The 20748-nt window shown below is 38.9% G+C and overlaps 1 protein-coding gene across 6 annotated transcripts in view; it reads right to left on the bottom strand.

Annotated features, from left to right (window-relative positions):
- DOP1A (DOP1 leucine zipper like protein A) overlaps positions 1-19589 on the bottom strand; it is a 133849-nt gene extending 114260 nt beyond the window's left edge. For 4 of the 6 annotated variants that reach the window (XM_043439529.1, XM_043439533.1, XM_043439532.1 and 1 more), the window contains exon 1: positions 19462-19589. The gene's annotated coding sequence lies outside the window, so the exon portion shown is untranslated. Of the gene's footprint in view, positions 1-13640; positions 13723-15041; positions 15105-19461 lie in introns of all 6 variants that reach the window. The other 2 variants (XM_043439530.1, XM_043439531.1) reach the window with 2 other exon arrangements.
- Positions 19590-20748: the final 1159 nt, after the last annotated feature.

Below are 20748 nucleotides of genomic sequence, written 5' to 3'. Positions count from 1 at the left end.
TCATCAGTGGAAGGCGTCCCATGGTGGACATCTCCACTTCAAGGAAAGGACTTTCTCCAAGTCTGCAAATACCTTCAACAATCGCATGTGATGCCTCTTCTTAAACTGATGACATCTAACAACCTTAAGATGGACTGATGTAACTATGGACATAATGTGACTTTTCATTTTGATTTTAACTTGGTTTAATGACTATTTTGCCTTACATCTGTAACTGTATAATGGGGTTTTCTAACCGTCTAAAAGCTTTTAATTTACAAATAGTTGTCCGAGCTCCTATGAGTGTCACAGCCTCCTCCAACTATTACTTGAAGCCCCTGGATCAGACATCCTCACTATGAGGATTAGGAGAATATGTTGCCTCACCAAGGGGGGACAACGCCCCTTGTCAGCTCGGAAGCAGTTATGGAATGAGAACGACGCCCCTTTTCCCTAGGCAACATAATTCTCCTAAAAGAAAAGGGGGGAATGAGAGAGTCATTTCCTAGGCAGGTTGATAAGAAGTCTAGGGGTCCCCAAGGAAAGAGAGGTCTGGGATATTCAAGGAGGAAGAAAGGACAAACTTTTTTTCTGTTCTACATTCCTTAGGATTATATAACAATAATGTATCCTGCCTGAGGACAGTCTTTGGAGTAAACCCTCTGGCTAATTCTGTTATCTTAAAATGTAAATTATGGGAGTAGGTCTGGTCTTTATAAGGATGTATCCTGCCTGAGGACAATCTTTGGATTAAACCTTCTAGCCAAAAAAATAAATAAATAAATTGAGAAACACCAACCTCAAATGTTCTAATCCATTACATTTCCTTCATAACCTTACCTGCTTGACACAACTATTTCATGCCTTCTCTTCTCAAAGCTCTAATGCCACCGTTTCTCCATCACTGCTAAAGACAGAGCTTCAAAGTAAGAAAACAGAAGAAAAAGGAACACACTTATATTCCCTACAACAAATCTCCAAAGCTGTCGCCACTTAAGCCCACACTCTCCACTTTCCCTCCTACCCTGGGGCTGTGTTCTAGATTCCACCTCCTCTACCTTCTCTACACTTGTTCCTAATTGCTTTATTGGCCTGCTCTCCCTAGTCAGTACCAGTGTCTCCTTCTCTCCAAGATCATTCTGTCAGCTACAGAAGCCCTGGAATCTCTCAGGGTGAAAAAGCAAAATCCTTAGCTCCCTGTGACCCCCCACAGGCTCTCTGGCTACCAACCCATTTCTCTTTTCTCTATTATTACAAAACTTATTGAAAAATTTCTCTGTACTCACTACTTCATTTCCTTATCTCCTATTCACTCCTTGGCCCACAAAAAATGCCTCATGATGCATGACAACTCATATAAAGGTCACTTCTCATGACCACTCATATAAAGACACACAACCACTCATATAAAGGTCACTTTTCTAGACCTTCATCTTAATCAACTTTTCAGCAGTATTCAGTACTTTGTTCTTCGCTGTCAAGGTATGCTCTGACTTCTCTAGCCAATCTTTTTCAGTATCTATGCTGGCTCCTTTGCTGTACTGAAATTTTATTTTACTATTATTATTTTTAAATGCTGAACTACCTCGAGGCTCAATCAAGAGCTCTCCTCTCTTCTCTCTCCTGAGTTATCTCCTCTAGCTCTATAGTTTCAAACAGCATTTAAATGATATAGCCTAAATATATAACCGCCTCTTCTATTATCTCCTCTTCTATTCTTCCAACCGGTTGATGTCAACTCCAGCACATCACTGAATCCTACTTCTATTCTTGAGCTCTATAATCCATCATCCACAGAGAAGTCAGAGATCTTTAAAATCGCATCATTATAAGAACATCTAAACTCAAAACACAGCAACAAGTTTTCCACTGCAGAGGATGTTGTATTTGCTATTTTGCACACCTGGCAATTCTTAGGTCAACTCTGTGTGTGGCAAATTCTTTCCCATCTCCAAGTAATATCAAACCCTCAGAGAAGCCTTTCTCCATGGCCCACAAATGGCCCCAATTACTCTAGAATATCACATGATTACCCTCCTAGCACTGATTACCATCTGAAATCGTCCTGCTTGCTAGTTTCCATCTACCCTCCCTCACTGGAATGCAAATGTCACGAGTCAGGAGCCCTACTGGACTCGTTCACTGCTGTATCAACAGTCTCATAAAAATGGCTGATACAGTAGGCCCTCAAATGCTTTGAATAAATATATTACGCAGTCAATGTGAACATAGTTCACAAATCATTTTTGCTTTGTTTCTCTGAGAAAAGCTTTGTAAAAAAGAGCAGAATTACAGTTCTATTTTTTTAACCAGTGTAACCAACATGCACTCCCTTCAAACAGACTATATTTGTAACGACTATTACATGCTTTAAAAAACTTAAAAGACTCCCCTAAGAATACTTATAAACAACATGCTATATCCAATTATATTTTAAAAATTAGCTCAGTTTAAGCATTTTTATTAGGCATAACTACTTAATGTGGAAGATGTCATTCTAGCCCTTGTGAAAGGAAATCCACTAAGTATGATACTCCTACAGGTCTAATCTTTAAAAATTAATTAGGTACCAATCTCTGATTGAAGAAAATTTTGACTAAGAGTCTTACTATACTTTATGCAGGGCTTCCCAGATGGTGCTTACTTAGTTCAGTTTAGTTGCTCAGTCATGTCAACTCTTTGCGACCCCATGGACTGCAGCATGCCAAGCTTCTCTGTCCAACTAGTGGTAAAGAAAACACCTGCCAATGCAGGAGACATCAGAGACTCAAGTTCAATCCCTGGCTTGGGAAGATCTTCTGCAGGAGGGCATGACAACCCACTCCAGTATTCTTGCCTGGAGAATCCCATGGACTAAGGAGCCTGGTGGGCTAGTCTATAGAGTCACAAAGAGTCGGACACAACTGAAACAACTTAGTGTGCACGCATGCTTTATATATATAATTAGTTATATTTTTAATGTTGCTTTCAGTAAAAACTATAAAAATTAAAACTTTAAGATATGAAAAACCCCAGCATCCCATCAAATGAAAATCGGCAAATATGATTTAATTTTGCTTATAATTTTGTATACAAAAGTATACATCTGCTAAAAACATCTTTGAATTCTATAGACGTGGTATCTTAAGGTTCCTTATAGTTTTAAATCCTGTGAGTTTCGTGACACATAAGCAGTGTGAAGAAAAGTAACTTAGAAAATAGAAAACTGTGAGCATATATTACAACTTAAAATGATCCATTAATGAGTAGCTGGGATTCTATCGTAAGCATCACACTGTACACAGCTATAATAGTGAACACTAAACATATATCCTTGAATAACAGATAACCATCCTGCCCCCAATAAACATCTGGAAATAAACACTGCCCAAGGAGTATTCAAGATGAAGATAATTATAGCAACTGACACTGATTTAGCAATTAATTACTGCTAATCTGTGGCAGGCACTTCACTAAGCTCTTTTACATGAATCATCTCATGTAATCTTTACAACCAATCCATGAGGCATGTATGTTCATGGAACCACGTACAAATGAACATTGGTGTCTGAGGTTCCACAGAGAGTAAAAGGAGCAAACAGGAAGAACTCTGGCAGGCTGAATCTTGGATCTGGTCCTTAATCACTATCACTATCTTTCTGAACTATGTTTTTGTTTTTTCTTTTACCATTTTTAAAACTTTATATTTTTAAATTAGAGCACAATTATTTTACAATATTGTGATGGTTTCTGCCATTTATCAACAAGAATTGGCATTAGGTTTACATATGTCTCCCCTACCCCAACTCCTCTCCCCTCTGAACTACTTTGTAATCACAGCTCTTAATTCTTCTGCCTGGTATATCCGACCTCTCCTTTTCATTTTTAAAAAGCCTGTTCAGGCTATCTAGCCTTTCTTGACTCTTTAACTCCCCCCATTTTTAGACATATTTTCTTTTCCTATTGCACTTATTTCTTAAAAAAAAAAAAACAAAACACTGTAATTACATAATATAATAATAGTACCTCTGTTGTTCCTTCTAGACCTTGACTTAAGCACAGGTACTAAAGCTCAACTCTGAACACTCCAACCTAGCTCACTGCTTGATCCTGACAGTGTTTAGGTTAAATTAAACTACAAGGCTAAATGACTATAAATTCTGATATAAAAGGGTTTTGTCTTGGTTGTTACCTATAAAACAGTGATTCTAATTCATTAAATGACTACAATAGAAGAGGAACTATAATACAGTAATTAGTATATGTATGTACCTATATGCACTATATATTACAGTATATACAAAAACTAGACACGGTTTGTACGATTTACTTGCCTGAGAAAACAATTTCAAAGTAAAAATTTGCTCTCCGTTGGAATTAAATCTTAGAGAGGTGCTGTTCAAAAGCAACACAGCTGTGGCTGTCCCCAAGTTAATGATACTTAGGGCTGATGGATTCTACTGAATCAGAGGTATGTTCTATTTTATAAATTCTATTAATTAAGCACTGCAAGGGTGCTTTACAAGACCCAGTAAAGACATTTATTTTGGTTATCTTTTGGGAAAGGGAGATGTAATTCCTTTAAGGGCTGTTAAGTAAGGGAACAAAATGCTAGTTCAGAAAATAAGTATTTCAGAGAAATTTCTCACATTTACTTGAAACCTGTAATCACTGACAATTATCTATTCTATTCTAGTTTAGTCATATCATATTTGTACCAAACATATCTATAAAAAAGAAATGGTGGTGTTGATCATTCAAAACTCAGAATCTCAAACAACCAAATTTTGCTTTGGGGACTTATCGTTTGCTTTTTTAAAAATATACCCTTTTAACATTTAGCATTTACTAATATTAAAATCTGTTGGATTTCTCTACTGATGGGGATGGGAGAGAGGAAGAAATAGTAATATTTTAGGTGGCAAGGGTAAGTCAGCCTGAGAGTAAATATCGGAATAATACACTTTGGAAAAATTTAAATTATCTAGATTGACCATGTTTTGGTTAAGGAATTAGGAAGAAGCAAGAAAACAGGTGGCATTGGTGGTAAAGAATCCGCCTGCCAATGCAGAAGACTTAAGAGACGCAGGTTTGATCCCTGGGTCAGGAAGATACCCTTGTGGAGGGCATGGCAACCCACTCCAGTATTCTCATCTGGAGAATCTCATGGCTAGAAGAGGCTGGCAGGCTATAGTCCACAGGGTCACAAAGAGGCAGACAAGACTGAAGCGACTTAGCGTGCACACAAGAAAACATTGCTTGTTTTTTTATATATGAGAACAATAATGACAAAAATGAGTAGCTAGTCACAGTGATTTAAAAGAAAGATGTGAAACAAGATGGACACCTCAATAATCTTTACAGTACAATTAAATCCATCATACTAAGTTAATCGATTATTTCAAATAAAATTTAATTTTTTTAAAATTAGTAATTTAATAAGAATGTTCTCAGCATTAAAAGTTAGTGAACAATATACCAGTAATTAACGTTACAATTCAATTTTAAACTAGACTGGTTTCCATACAAATTAACATAAAAACACTAAACTGTACATACTAAACAAATTTTTCTGTAATGTACTTAAACTTACATGACTATCTGTAAACAAATATTCTAGCTTGTAAAAAAAGATATCATTTTTTTCCCAACTGAAAAAAATCCTATGCAGTAAGGTTTATTTTCCTTTGTGAATTTTATTGAAACTGTTCCAAAAGTATAATCATGAAGAGTAAAACACACACTCATTAAGATGCAAATTTAATATATGCCTATGCCTATCCTAAAGGATAGGATCAAAATATCACACAGGCACGAAGGTGCCAACTGATAATTTTACATACAGGCATTTACGAAAAAGCTCTTGTGTTACACACAAACATGTGGGTGTCTGTGCATGTCAGTTTGCTCAAAGCTATGAAAGAATGGTGCTAGATAGTAAGTAGCCTTGCAGGTATTAAATCCCTCAATCAGTAAAGGAAAGAGACTAGAATCAATCTGAAGGATATCAAGATACTTCACAGAGAAAAATGAGGTACTACCTACAGCGGATTTGCCTTGTCTCTACACCTCTTCCAATATTTATTCCCTTTTATGTTTTAAGGTTGAGGTAAAAACAGAACAACAGCATTAATAACATATATGAAAGAACAAAACCTTGCTGAGGTATTACTACTCTGCAAGATAATTAACTCTAAATACTTCGCTAAATTCTGAAGCACTAAGTAGAATCAGTGCCAAGATAAGATATTGCTTGATCTTTATTCAGAGTCTCTTCACAAAAATTTCCCTTTGGCTCAGCTGGTAAAGAATCCGTCTGCGATGTAAAAGAGCTGGGTTTGATCCCTGGGTCGGGAAGATACCCTGGAGAAGGGAAAGGCTACCCACTCCAGTATTCTGGACTGTATGGTCTATCGGGTTGCAAAGAGTCGAACCTGACTGAGTGACTTTCACTTTCATTTCACTTACAAAAACTAAGCAGCCTCCAAAGCACTGACAAAATTATCAACCGCTATTATTATTACTAGACTCTCCTTACTTTCAGTTTCACTATGTTAAATTTTTTTAGGATATCACTCCAATACAAGAACCCTGTCAAGCACTGCTATATTATTATCTGAACATCTTTTTTTTTTTTTTTTTTACTTTACTACTGAAGTAAAACAGCATCATCATCTTCCCAATCACACAAGCTCAAGCTTTGGCTCTATTCCCTATCCTTATGTTCAAATCTATCAACAAATTCAGCTTTTTAAATTTTTTTCTTCAGCTGAAGGTGACTGTGGTAGACAGTATCTTTCAGAATGGCCTTTTAACCATGGCTCCTGAATAGTTTTCACCTGGACTATTACAATAACTATTTTTCATTACCTTCAGCTTTCTAAGAGCCAATTAATATTACACAGCAAAACACGGTTTCAGTATATTACTCCCTACTGGAAGCTTAGAAAAAATAAGTTTATAAACCATGAAAAGCACTTCAGTCCAGTGCTCACTCTCAGCATGCAGGAAGTACTCTTATCATTGCTACAATTGTGACATTGAATCACTCAGAAAGTAAGTGCAAGTTCTTACGCATATGACTAACGTCTTTTCATAAACTAGACCCATTGTTTCAATCTGATAATTCATATTTCTATTCTAGATAAGCAGAACCTAGTGACAAGGATTCTTTGCTTGACCAAACTTTGGTCAGGGTTCGGATGCTTCTCCTAGGCCCATCTGTGCCTGTTCTTGGAAAATATAGTTTTTGACTGCTATGTCAGTTTAACCAGAATCTCTCTCACCCTCAATAACTGATCACCCTAAATACTGATCAAGATCCTCAACACCACCTGCTGGTCATCCTGGTCAGTCTGCAGCAAGAAGCCTGTTAGCTTGTGTGATTGGGAAGATGCTGCTGCTGTTTTACTTCCGTAGTAAAGTAAAATAAATAAATAAATAAAGACATTCAGAGTATAATAATAATAATAGCAGTGCTTGACAGGGTTCTTGTATTGGAGTGATATCCTAAAAAAATTCAACAGAGGGAAACTGATAGTAATCCTCTCTTACCCCTCATGTTTTCTCTTAAGAGAGGTTTTCCATTCTATGACCTCCAGCTACTCCTCATCCATAAAGTCCCACGTGCCCATGCTGAGAGTTGAAGCCAATTTCTCTCCTTCATTGTAAAATCCCACTGCCTATGTGCTAAGTCACTACAGTCGTGTCTGATTCTTTGTGAGGGTATGGACTGTAGCCTGCCAGGCTCCCCTGTCCAAGGGATTTTCCAGGCAAGAACACTGGAGCAGGCTGCCATTTCCTCCTCCAGGGGATCTGCCCGACCCAAGGACAGGACCCGTGTCTGTGATGTCTCCGGCATTGGCAGGCAGGTTCTTTACCACTAGTGCCACCGGGGAAGCCCAAAATCTCACTGCAGTTGTCCCTATATCTATGATGATGACCCTGAATAAGGCTGGCCTTACCATTTTAACAAGTATCATCGAATATTGTTTCTTTAACACTAGTCAACTGTTCAAGACTTGCTCCCTCCCACCCTGGTGGTTTTACATATGATATTTCTTCTCTGGATAGGTCGTGTGCACTTTTTCATCACCTAAAATTTTTCTATCAAACTATATTCATAATGCTATGACTGCACAATACCTTCTGATCCAACCCTTCTGACCTGGCTCATTCTTTAATCAGCATCATATGTTGATATCTGGAAACATGGCTTACATTACAGTATAGTATTTAAAAATGCGCCTATGCTACATTTCAAAAAGTTTAATGTCATTTTTTCAATTGTGGTAAAAATGCATAAAATCTATCATTTTAACGATTTTTAAGAGTACAGTTCAGTGTTAAGAATATTTGAACTGTGCAATTTATCTCCAAAATTTTTCATCTTGCATAACTGTAACTCTATACCAATTAAACACCTCCTTTTCTCTCAAGATCATCTGACCAAGGTTTATTTCAAGGCTTTCTATTCTATTCCACTGGTTTCCAGTCTGTCTTTATGCCAGTATCACACTGTTTTGATTACTCTAGCTTTGTAATATGTTACAAAGTCTTTTTAAAAAACTCCTTCTGCCTGAAACACTGAATCACAACTTAACCTGGCTAGCACCTACTCACTCTTCAGGCCTCAGATTTCACCCTCTTTGGAAAGTCTTCCCTGACCGTTACATCTCTCCAACATTCAAATACACAATTCCTTCCTGTATTTCCTCTATTACAAAACTTACTTTGTTTCACTGTAATTAAACTGTGACTCCCAGGGATGTTAATCCCTTTAATATGGTCTTTACCTATCATTTTAGCTTTTCCATTGCCAGCTCAGAGCAATGTTTGACCTATATTAAATAACCAATAAATACTAAAACCTGAATGACAGTAGAATATACTCAAGTGGTAAAAAGAATAAGTCTAACTGATTTAGAAAATGTTCCCAAAATATATCAAGTAAAAAATCAAAGTGCAGAATAGTGTTTACAGAATGTGCTTGGTTGCTCAGTCATGGCTGACTCTGCGACCCCATGGACTGTAGCCTGCTAGGTTCCTCTGTCAATGGGATTCTCCAGCCAAGAATACTGGAGTGGGTTGCCATTTCCTTCTTCAGGGGATCTTTCCAACCTAGGATCAAGCCTGGGTCTTTTATGTCTCCTGAATTGGCAGGTGGGTTCTAAACCACTCCAGTCACCTGGGAAGTGCCCTGTTACAAACATACTTAACAGGAAATGCACTCCAGTCCTATTTGTTCTGTCGTCACTCAAAAACTACCAAGATTTGGTCAGAACAGAAAAATGCATTATAGGTGGAATCTTTACTGTTTGAGCCACCAGGGAAACCTGTTTATATAGAAGGCTTCAATTTACAAACACACACACACACACACACATACACACACACACACACACACACACACACACACACATGGGAAATGTATATTCAAATAATCTGCATACATTTGACATAGCTTTGAAAGAACACATAAGAAAATAGTAAAGCTGATTATTTCCTGGAGGTCACATAGGAACTTGGGTGGATGGGCACCAGGGAGAGGAAGACTTTTCACTGTATACTTTAATACTTTAAAAATCATATTATTCTCTCTTTGTGGCATTAAATAAGCTTAATTTTTTAAAAGGTACATGAATGAATAACATCTCAGAGGATTATCAAAGAGCAGCTATGTAGTATGTGGCATTTTTCCCCCCTTTATCTCATAAGAAACAAGAAAATCAAAATGAACAGACTCTGTAGCTTCAGTGTTACATGTGAATCTAGGGTCATCCCATCATTACCAAAGAACCATGGAGACTAAGAATTTTGTTGATAAAGTACTTGCTCTGTTTAGTAATCTTCAAGTAGCATTTTAAGTTAATTTTTGAGTATTTGTTCTAAAAGCACAAGCCATCTAAAAGTAAACATGTACTACTTATTACTCAGCAACATGTTCACACACTAGCTCTACAAGATGCGGTAGCTAGCTTCCAACATGGCCCCCAGTGATCTTCAAGCTCTTGTGTAGTCTCCGCCCACTGCTGGCCTATATGAACAATAAATAGAACACTGCAGAAGTGAAAGATCAGGCCATAAAAGACACTGCGGCTTCTACCTTGATGTCTCTTGGATCACTCATTCTGGGACGGGCTGACCTTTATGCCAAGAGGACATTCAAGCAGCCCTGTGGGGAGGCCACTGTGGGGAAGAACTGAGGCTTCCCTTCAACAAGCAAAAAGAACTTCCCAGTATGTGGCTGAACCACTTTGGAAGGCCAATTAAAGCTTTAGATGACTGCAAACCTTTAAATGACTAGTTCTCAAGCCAGAACCTCAGAAACAAGTCATTCCCTTATCCCTTCTGAGATGTGTGTTGTTGTTTTAAATCACTACATTTTGAGACGTTATGTAGCAACAGAAAACTAAAGTTTATTCTTATATTAATAAATTCCTTTTTAAAATCACAACCTCTATTAACTTAGGACATTTTAAAAAGTAGTTATCAGGTCACATAAAATAGGCAGCCTCAAATTATAGAATCAGGTAGGCTTGGAGAGTAGTGTTTTGAAAACAGATTTCCAATAAAATGCCAGTTGCCATTAAAAAAAATCATGTTGCTAGAGCCCCTCATTCAGGTGAAGTCTTGACTAAAAACTGGTGGTAACACTTATGGAACTGTGGTTTACAACATGGAAGTTACTTATTTATTTTTATTCCAAAAAGACAGACATTTTAACTTTAAAGAAAGTACTATGTTTCATTTTTTTTTTTCCCTCAGGAGAAAAATCTGTCAGGAAACTTTAAAACTTTTTTAAGATTTAAAAAAATCTCTGTCAGGAGACACACTGTTAACACATTAAATGACCTTACTACGTAAAGCAATCTATAGAGTCAATGCAATCCCTATCACAATACCAATGGCATTTTTTACAGAACTAAAGCAAATAATTTTAAAGTTTGTATGGAAACACAGAAGACCTTGAGTGGCAAAAACAGTCTTGGGAAAGACTGAGCTAGAGGAATCATGCTCCCTGACTTTATACTATACTACAAAGATATAGTCATAAAACAGTATGTTACTGGTATAAAATGGACACACAGATCAGTGGAACAGAACTGAGAGCCCAGAAATGAACCTATGCTCTTACAGTCAATCTATGACAAAAGAAGCAATAACATACAATGGAGAAAAGAATCTTTTCAAGAAGTGGTGCTTGGGAAACTGGATAGCTATATGGAAAAGAAAAAAAAAAATTAGAATATTCTCTTAACACTATATATAAAAATAAACTCAAAATGGGTTAAAGACCTAAATGTAACACTAGAAACCATAAAACTCCTAGAGGAGAACCTAGGCAGGACATTCTTTGACAAAAACTGTAGAAATATTTTTTTGCATCTGTCTCCTAAAGCAAAGGAAGCAAAAGCAAAAATAAACAAATGGGACCTAATGAAACTGAAAAGCTTTTGCACAGCGAAGGAAACCATCCACAAAATGAAGACAAACTATGGACTGGGAGAAATTATTTGTAAATGATATGACAGATAAGGAGCTAATATCTAACACATATAAACAGCTCTTATGACATCAAGAAAAAACAACGCAGTTAAAAAATGGGCAGAAGAACTGAATAGACATTTTTCCAAATAGGAAATGCAGATGGTCAACAGGCATATAAAAAGATGTTCAACACTGCTAATCATCAGGGAAATGCAGATCAAAACCACAATGAGATTATCACTTCACTTTTGTAAAAATTACTTTCATCAAAAAGAACACAAATAATTAACGCTGGTGAGGATGTGGAGAAAAGGCAACCCTTATTCACTGTTGGTGGGAATGTAAATTCATGCAGCCACTATGGAAAATAGAATGGAGGGTTCTCAAGAAACTAAAAACAGAACTACCATATGACCCAGCAATTCCGCTCCTGAGTATACATCTTCAAGAAACAAAACCACTAATTCAAAAAGACACATGTAGCCCAATGTTCATAACAGCATTTACAATTACCAAGATATGGAAGCAACCTAAGTATTCATCAACAGGTAAATGGTTAAAGAAGAAAGAAAAGAGTTATTTGCTCAGTCATGTCTGACTGTTTGTGACCCCATGGACTGTTAGCTGACAAATTCTTCTGTCCATGGAATTCTCCAGGCAAGAATATTGAAGTGAGTAGCCATTACTTTCTTCAGGGGATCTTCCCCATCTAGGAATAGAACACATGTCTCCTGCATTACAGACAGACTTTCTACCACCTGAGTCACTAGGAAAGCCCTGGTTAAGGAAGATATGCTATATATATATTCAGCCATAAAAAAGAATGAAATTTTGCCATCTGCAGCAACATGGATGAATTTGGAAGGTGTTAGGCTAAGTGAAACAAGTCACAGAAAGACAATACTATATAGCACTTACATGTGGAATCTATAAAACACAACAAACTAATGAATATAGCAAAATAGAAGTCAACTCACAGATACAGAGAACTAATGGTTACCAGTGGGGAGAGGGGGAGGGGAGTGGCAATATAGGCAGGGGCAGGAAATTTAAGAGGTACAAGCTAGTATGTATGGCATAATCAACAAGGATTTATTGTACAATATGTAGAATATATTGAATATTTTAAAATAACTATAAATGGAATATAACTTTTAAAAATTGTGATTCATTATATCATGCACCTGCAACTTATGTAATATTATACATCAACACTACTTCAATAAAAAAAAATAGAAATAAATACAAAAAAATTGAGACACATTGTAAGACACGGTAAGTGTGTATGAAAAGCCACTGAGTCAAGTGATAACTCATCATCATGCTGAATAAAAGCAAAAAGTCTAACTGCAGACTGGGGTGGCATTTGTGGTATTAAAAACATACACAATTCCAGGGAATTCCCTAGCAGTCCAGTGATTAGGACTCTGTACTTCCACTGCAAGGGGCACGGTTTGATCGCTGCTTGGGGAACTAAGATGCTGCACGCTGCGCAGTGCAGCCAAAAATGAATAAATAAAACCAAAAAAAAAACACACAAAACTCCAGCCATCTGGAAAATCTGATTGATGGCAATAACACATACCTTAAGAGTTTAAGGTAGCTTTGCTGATATTTTACAGTACCTTTTCATAATATAACAGCACAAACAAAACCAACTGGAAATGTAAGCGTACAACGGAGTTTACGTGTATAATGGAGTTTACGTGTATAAAGCAAAAGATCAAGCCTAGTGCGCTTTTGTAGTTTTTCAGACTACAGTCGGCTGTCCCTTTTAAATGAGAACAGTTTATCTGCACTGCTTCCATTATGCTGCTTAATTTTATAGCAGAGACTCAGGAAAGAAACTTCCTGCTTGGATGAAGGCTCTTTTATGAAATAAAAATATTCATCCAAAGTGCTCTTATCTTATTTTCAAATTGAGGTTGCACCCCAGAACTTTCGATTAACAGAAATCTGACCCCTGACTGAGCACCAAGTTACTGTACGTACTGACAAACCTAGTCTTACCAGTCAGGTAAATTAGTTTTTGGAAAATGGTAGTACCAAACTAAGTAAGTCTATTTACCTGAATTTGTTGTTCATGAACACAAAATACTGGCAATTTAAACACTGAGTGTATCATATAGACAGATCTATGCCGGTAAATAACCTCAGCACGGTGAGATACACAGTGTATTCTATACACTTGCCTTTTCTTGCCTTTTCATGTAAAATTCCATTGAAGAGGAGAATTTCTCATTATCTCAGAAGAAGAGAGGCTGGAAATGTCTTCTGAAAAATGGAAATATAAAGCTACAGCTCAAACAAGAAAACTGACGAGAGGAAGACGCAGAGGAGACAGCGGACCCTTACAAGTTTACTATCTCATCTATTATTATAGCAGTTTTGCCAGAGAAGCACATTATTAACATTTCATCACTCCTGAATCAACAATCATCCGTTTGTTGTATAGAAAGCTTTCGTTGGGGTGGTGTTTAGTTGCTAAGTCGTGTCCAACTCTTTTGCGACCCCACGGACTGTAGCCTACCAGGCTCCTCTGTTTGTGGAATTTCCCAGGCAAGAATGCTGGAGTGGGTTGCCATTTTCTTCTCCAGGGGATCTCCTGAACCAGGGATAGAATCCACGTTTCCTGTATTAGCAGGCAGATTCTTTACCACTGAGCTACTAGGGAAGCACCATAAAGCGCTTTAACTGGTTTTAAATTGAGATTTATCTCTCTGTATTCAAAGGTTTATCCTAAAGCTAATGTACTGTATTAACAAAAAGGCATTTTATTTATAAAATTAACATTACTAACATAAAGACATTTTTGAAGAAAGCTGACATCTAATTCAAGCATGATCACATTTAACTTTAAAAACACAATACGAAGGCAAAACTAAGTGCACCTTTTAACTTGCAATTGAGGCTTTATTTCCCAATTCTTTTACCAATAAAATTCTAAGGGATTCTCAGGCCCTGATTAAGCCAGTATCTCCCCAGTTGAGCCCACCAATCAGAAGGGAGAAGATTTTATGGTGTCCAAGGACAGGGTTAAGTGACACTGAATCAGGGAAGTCATTCTCCTTCCTTCTTTTTCAGCTCCTCTGACTACTTCAGGATGTCTCAGATACCTGTTTTTTATTTATGGTGGTTACTTCAAGTTTCCTTTAAAAATTATGTTAATAATTCCTCTGATAAATATGAAGTAAGTATACAGAAAGTATTCATTGGAAGGAATGATGTTGAAGCTCCAATACTCTGGCCTCTTGATGCGAACAACTGACTCATTGGAAAAGACCCTGATGCTGGGAAAGACTGAAGGCAAAAGGAGAAGGGGGTGGCCGAGGATGAATGAGATGGTTAGTAGCCATCACTGACTCAACAGACATGAATTTGAGCAAACTCCAGGACACAGTGGAGGACAAAGAAGCCTGGTGTGCTGCCATCCATGGGGTCACAGAGCCAGACAGACTTAACGACTGAACAACACAACAAATACAGGATGTATGCAGATAAGGGTCAAAAGTTTGAAGATGATATAAGAATGATCTAATCAAGTTTGAGAATGACTACACTTATCCATTTGGTCAACAAATATAAGTGCTTACCATGAGCGTGCCATTGGTTTTGCCATCATGAAGGATAGAAAAAATGTTCAAAGAAATGCAAATCTGAAAGTCAGAAAGAAGGCAAAAAAGATTCACAAAGTGGTGCTTGAGCTAGAACTTAATGGTTATGATTTACACATGCAGAAACACGGAGAAATTCAAAGAGAACAAAGACATAACAATATAGGCCTGAGTGGTGGGTGACATGTTCCAAATCTTGATTGTGGTGGTGGTTACATGAGTGTGTAGGTAATGTACACATAAAATCAGTGCACATTATTCCATGTAAATGTTTCCTTGGTAAGTGTGATACCCTATCTTTGACCTATGCAATGAATAGTCATTGAGGCTTCAGGCTTGGATATCTTGGGGAAGGGGAGGTAAACACAATAAAAGAAGGGAAATCCCAATTCGGAGAAGGGGATCAAAAGTACTTACTTGCATATAATACATTTTCAATAAAAGCTGTACACTATCACACAAAAATAGCAGTCCATACGTCAACAGTACATGAACCAAGAACTTGAAGATGTAAAGGCTGTTTTTAGAAAAGGCAGAGGAACCAGAGATCAAATTGCCAACATCCTCTGGATCATAGACAAAGCAAGAGAATTCCACAAAAACATCTGCTTCATTGACCACTAAAGCTTTTTGACTGTGAGCATCACAACAAACTGTAGAAAATTCTTAAAGAGATGGGAATACCAGACCACCTTACCAACCTTCTGAGAAATCTGTATGCAGGTCAAGAAGCAACAGTCAGAACCGGATATGGAACAAGACTGGTTCCAAATTGGGAAATGAGTACATCAAGGCTGTATTTTGTCACCCTGCTTATTTAATTTACATGCAAAGTAAATTGTGTGAAATGCTGGGACTGGATGAATCACAAGCTGGATCAAGATTTCAGGGAGAAATTATCAATAACCTCAGATAAGCAGATGACACCACCCTAACGGCAGAAAGCAAAGAGGAACTAAAAATAAAAAGCCTCTTGACGAAGGTAAAAGAGAAAAAGTGCAAAAGCTAACTTAAAACTCAACATTCAAAAAACTAAGACTATGGCATCTGGTCCCATCACTTCATGGCAAACAGATGGGGAAAAAGTGGAAACAGTGACAGACTTTATTTTCTTGGTCTCTAAAATCACTGTGGACAGTGACTGCAGCCACAAAATTAAAAGATGCTTGTTCCTTGAAAGAATATCTATGACAAATCTAGATAATGCATTAAAAAGCAGAGACATCACTTTGCCAACAAAGGTCCGTCTAGTCAAAGCTATGGTTTTTCCAGTAGTCATGTATTCATGTGAGAGTTTGACCACAGAAGGCTGAATGCTGAAGAACTGATGCTTTCGAACTATGGTGCTAGAGAAGACTCTTGAGTCCCTTGGGCTGCAAGGAGATCAAACCAGTCAATCATAAAGGAAATCAGTCCTGAATATTCATTGGAAGGACTGATACTGAAGCTCCAATACTTTGGCCACCTGATGCGAAGAGCTCATTCACTGGAAAAGATCCTGATGCTGGGAAAGATTGAAGGCAGGAAAAGAAGGGGGCAACAGAGGATGAGATGGTTGGATGGCATCACTGACTCAATGGACAAGAGTTTGAGCAAATTCTGGGACATACTGAAGGACAGGGAAGCCTGTTGTGCTACAGTGCAGTCCACGGGGTCACAGAGTCAGACTTGACTGAACTAGTGAACAACTACTACCACCTCTACTTAAGAGTTTCTTCTCAGAAACAGAACTTACAAAAATTACGGCCTGCCTATTAAAAACAAATGTACTGTTCCTCATCCCTTCAAACAAAAGAGCACATTAACACACTAACAGTACTCAACCCTAACAAAGAACAGACAGAAGCAGCCATGCTGGTTGTGTGCTACTGACACCGGACAGAATTTAGCAAAATACTTGCAGATTGTATTCAACACTTAAATCTTGTTCCCAAGCCATTTAGAAATAACTGCCTTAGAATTACATTGTAACCTTTAACTTTTTCCAGTGATCTAGCTCTTAAAATTATTTAGTTACTAAGTACCTTTCAAGTGGTTTTTGTCACAGTTCATAGTTTTTAACAATACATGACTAGAAAGGGGAATCATCGTAAACTCAATGCCATTATCAAGTCTTGACGAAACTTTATAATGCCACTCTTAATAAGATCAATAACTTAACCATAAAATCAAATTCCAAAATGAGGTAATTATAGTTATAGAGAAGCATCAAGAGACCAGAAAAAAGAAGACGCCCTTCAGTCATAAATTAATGCATTAAAGCTCACAGTAACCTATGTGAATCCTTGTTATAGTACTACGGCAAATAGACGTCTTTTGGTCTAGTGAGTTGGGATTTGATCTTCATGCTCTAGCAAGCTTAAGCTGAAGGCCATAAAAGCATATAATGTAGGAAATTTTAGAGATGAAAGGGGACTCTGTTCAACTACAGTAATTTTCAAATGGGTATTCTATGTAATTATACTCCAGGAGATGTTAACATGTTGGCCATGACAAAATCTGCTCTCTGGCCACGTAAGTTTGAGAAATGCTTTGATAACCTTTCCCTGGACGCTTGCACTCTGGACGTTTATGTGTGTATTAGTACAGTAGGGCTAGAAGTCTTGTAGTTCTAACAAGTCTTCTGGTTAAAAGCAAATGAAAAGTTAAGCCTGATTTAAACCAATGTTCTTCCATATTGAGCTTGCCTGGTGGCTCATAAGGTAAAGAATCTGCCTGCAATGCAGAAGACCCAGGTTTGATCCCTGGGTTGGGAAGATCCTCTGGAGGAGGGCATGGCAACCCACTCCAGTATTCTTGCCTGGAGAGTCCCTAAGGACAGAGGAGCCTGGTGGGCTACAGTCCAAGGTGTTGCAAAGATTCGGACACGACTGAGCAGCTAAGCACAGCACATGAACACTCCCATATTATTTGCTACAGAACTCTGTTTGGAGGCAGTAAGAGTATTAATGGATTCAAAGAGTGTTCAGGGAAAACAGTTTGGAAAACTCTGATTCTATGAAATTCTCTTAGGTGACGAAACTGAGGCCTAGAGAGATAATACCCAGTCAGCAGAACAAAGGTCTTGAATGAAATCTCTCCTTCCCAGGCCACAGAGTTCTTGACTGTAGTTTAACTACTCAATAGGACTTCTTTGACTGCATATAGTCAAACATTTAATTAACAATATTTATTTTATATTTATGTTTTGGTTACAGTATTAATTTCCAGGTTTGTGTATTAAGTTAGGTATTTTTACTTCTTACAGTCTAGTCTCTGGCTCCTAATAATCAGGGTCACCCTGTGATCAGCAACTGTTTACTAATTCCGGGGAATGATCTAGTTCTGAGCAGCTGAAAGCAATCATTTTAAAAGAAAGCATTTGTACTACAAGTGGTTTTAATTTACTCTAGTTGTAACTTCTGTCAGCTCAAGGAAATCACCGTTATTTATCAGGTGAAGACTTAGAACATAAAACTGACGTGTAATCCACAGTAAAACACAAGATATAATGTCTACATCAAGACAGCCAACAACATCAAAACTGAGAGATCTTTGTGTTTCTACAGTTCAGGGCTTCCTTGTCAGGCAAAGACTTAAGTTTCCTATCTTTTTTGTATTTATTTAAAAAAATGTTTTGACTGCTTTACAGTCTCCAAATCAGATTTTTCCCATCTTTCTTTCTCAAACCCTACAGAACTCTATGGAAGTGTAGGAATAACCAAAACACAATGTACTTGGCTTTCAAAGAGTAGTTGTGAGGTACTCCCCTTCCCTCCCCTGGGTAGGCGAGAACGAAGGAGAACTAACAAGTGACTATTGTTATGGTGCAACTTTAAAAGGCTTGGGAATCAAAGGTGATGCCTGTTAACAACTTCCTTATGACTAATGTGCCTTCCTCTAATAAACTTCTACACTCCTTTCCAGCCCCCACCCCCCACATGGACTATTAACCAGGGCGGGCATTCTCGGCTCTTCAATCATGAACCCCCCTAGATGCCAGAGACAGTATGATGATGCCTCGATTCCAACAAAGAAGTGAGTCCGCGCGATCTGCTCACACAGGTGCTACCGCCGCCCCAACCCCGCGTACCGCGCGCCCTCTGCGCAAGAGGCTCGGCCCGGCCACCCGACGCCCGGGCCCCGCCTCCGGCCCCCGGGGCCCCGGGCCGCCCTCGCGCCGCCGCCGCCGCCTGGCCCCGGCCCGCCAGTCCCGCCTTCACGGAAACCGCGGGGCGGGCGGCCGGCGGGTTTCGCGGCTTCCAGGCGGGGCTCGGGCGGCAACACCCCCGACGCTCCCGCAGCCGGACCCACCGGCCGTCCCAGCGACTCAGGGACGAGCCCGGCTGAGGAGGCCGCTCCGGGCCGGAGGCCGCGACCTCGCAGCCGCGCTGGGGGGACGGGGAGGGGACGCTGTTACCTGAGGGCTCGGCCGCTCCTGCCGGCGCCGCTCTCCTGGCAACCGCGGCAGCGACACGGAGGTCGGGAGCCGGACGGCCTAGTGACAGCTCCCAGCGTGCACCGCGCCCGCCCCCACGCCGGCGTCGACGTCCGCGGCCCTCCATCCCCGCCCCCGGTCCGTTCCGCGCCTCCCGGCGCTCGCGGGCGCCGCAGCGCCCTCAAGCGGACTGTCGCGGAAGCGGCCCATCGCCACCAATGAACGGAGTAGACCTGTAGCCGGTATTTTTAATTCGCCGGTGCCAGCCTCATCAGGATGGGCGGAGAGATGGAAGGGATGCTAGGAGTTGAAAATAGCTTTAAAATATTCTTCAAGTAATGATTTAAGTATTTATTTAAATTGTTTAACTGATTCCTCAATATTTCATGTGAGGAACCCCACACCTAGAGAGGTTAAAAGACTTGGGAAGTTAGAAAACAAATAGTTGTTATCACATTAGGAGCTATTCTGATTCTAGAACTCGAGAATCACGTAGTTACAAGGAGAAATGCACCCTGGTGCCTAAAATGTAGCGTCAAAAATGTTTTTTTTTGCAAATGTGTGACTATATATCAAACATAACAGTTCTTAAAAATAATCAAACATCAATTGTGAAGAGAACGCTGCATTGAGAACGTAACATAGGGAATTCCCAGGTGGTACACTGCCTAGGATTCTGCACTTTCACTGCCGTGATCCAAGTTCAATCCCTGGTCTGGGAACTAAGATACTGCAAGAGGCCCGGTGCACAAGAAAAAAAGAAAGAAAGAAAAGAAAAAGAAAGAATGTTAAATATTTCAATATAATATGTTAGTACTTAAGCACTTAATAGCCTTGAAAATTAAACATGGACGATAGGAGGAGCCAAAATAGTGGAGTGAAACAATAAATCAGTATATCATATACATGAGGAAGAGAAAAGAGTTTTGTTTAAGCCAAATTGATGACCATAGCCTGGGAGAGACAGATTGAAAAGGCACTTAAATTGTGTTCCACTGGACTGCAAAATGGGGGTGGATTATAAAGGCAGAAGGCCCCAAAGTCATAAGATATTTGTCAGGAATTAGGATTGGAGCTGGCAAGAAGGGTGCTTGTTATGTAAGGGTTGACTGAGGTCTGAAATGGTTGCATAGTTACAAGAGGAGACCTTGAGACTATAGGTTTGCAACTGGCAGCTGCTAGCAGCAAGGCTCATGGTGTCTTTGGATGGGATACAGTTCAGAAAATTTCTCAGTAATACAAGCACGTGTCTGAAGCCATGTCCATGGT

Source organism: Cervus canadensis, chromosome 20 (assembly GCF_019320065.1).
Source record: "Cervus canadensis isolate Bull #8, Minnesota chromosome 20, ASM1932006v1, whole genome shotgun sequence".
Lineage (NCBI taxonomy): Eukaryota > Metazoa > Chordata > Mammalia > Artiodactyla > Cervidae > Cervus > Cervus canadensis.
Note: the sequence above shows the minus strand (reverse complement) of the source record. Positions and strands in the feature narration are given on the sequence as shown.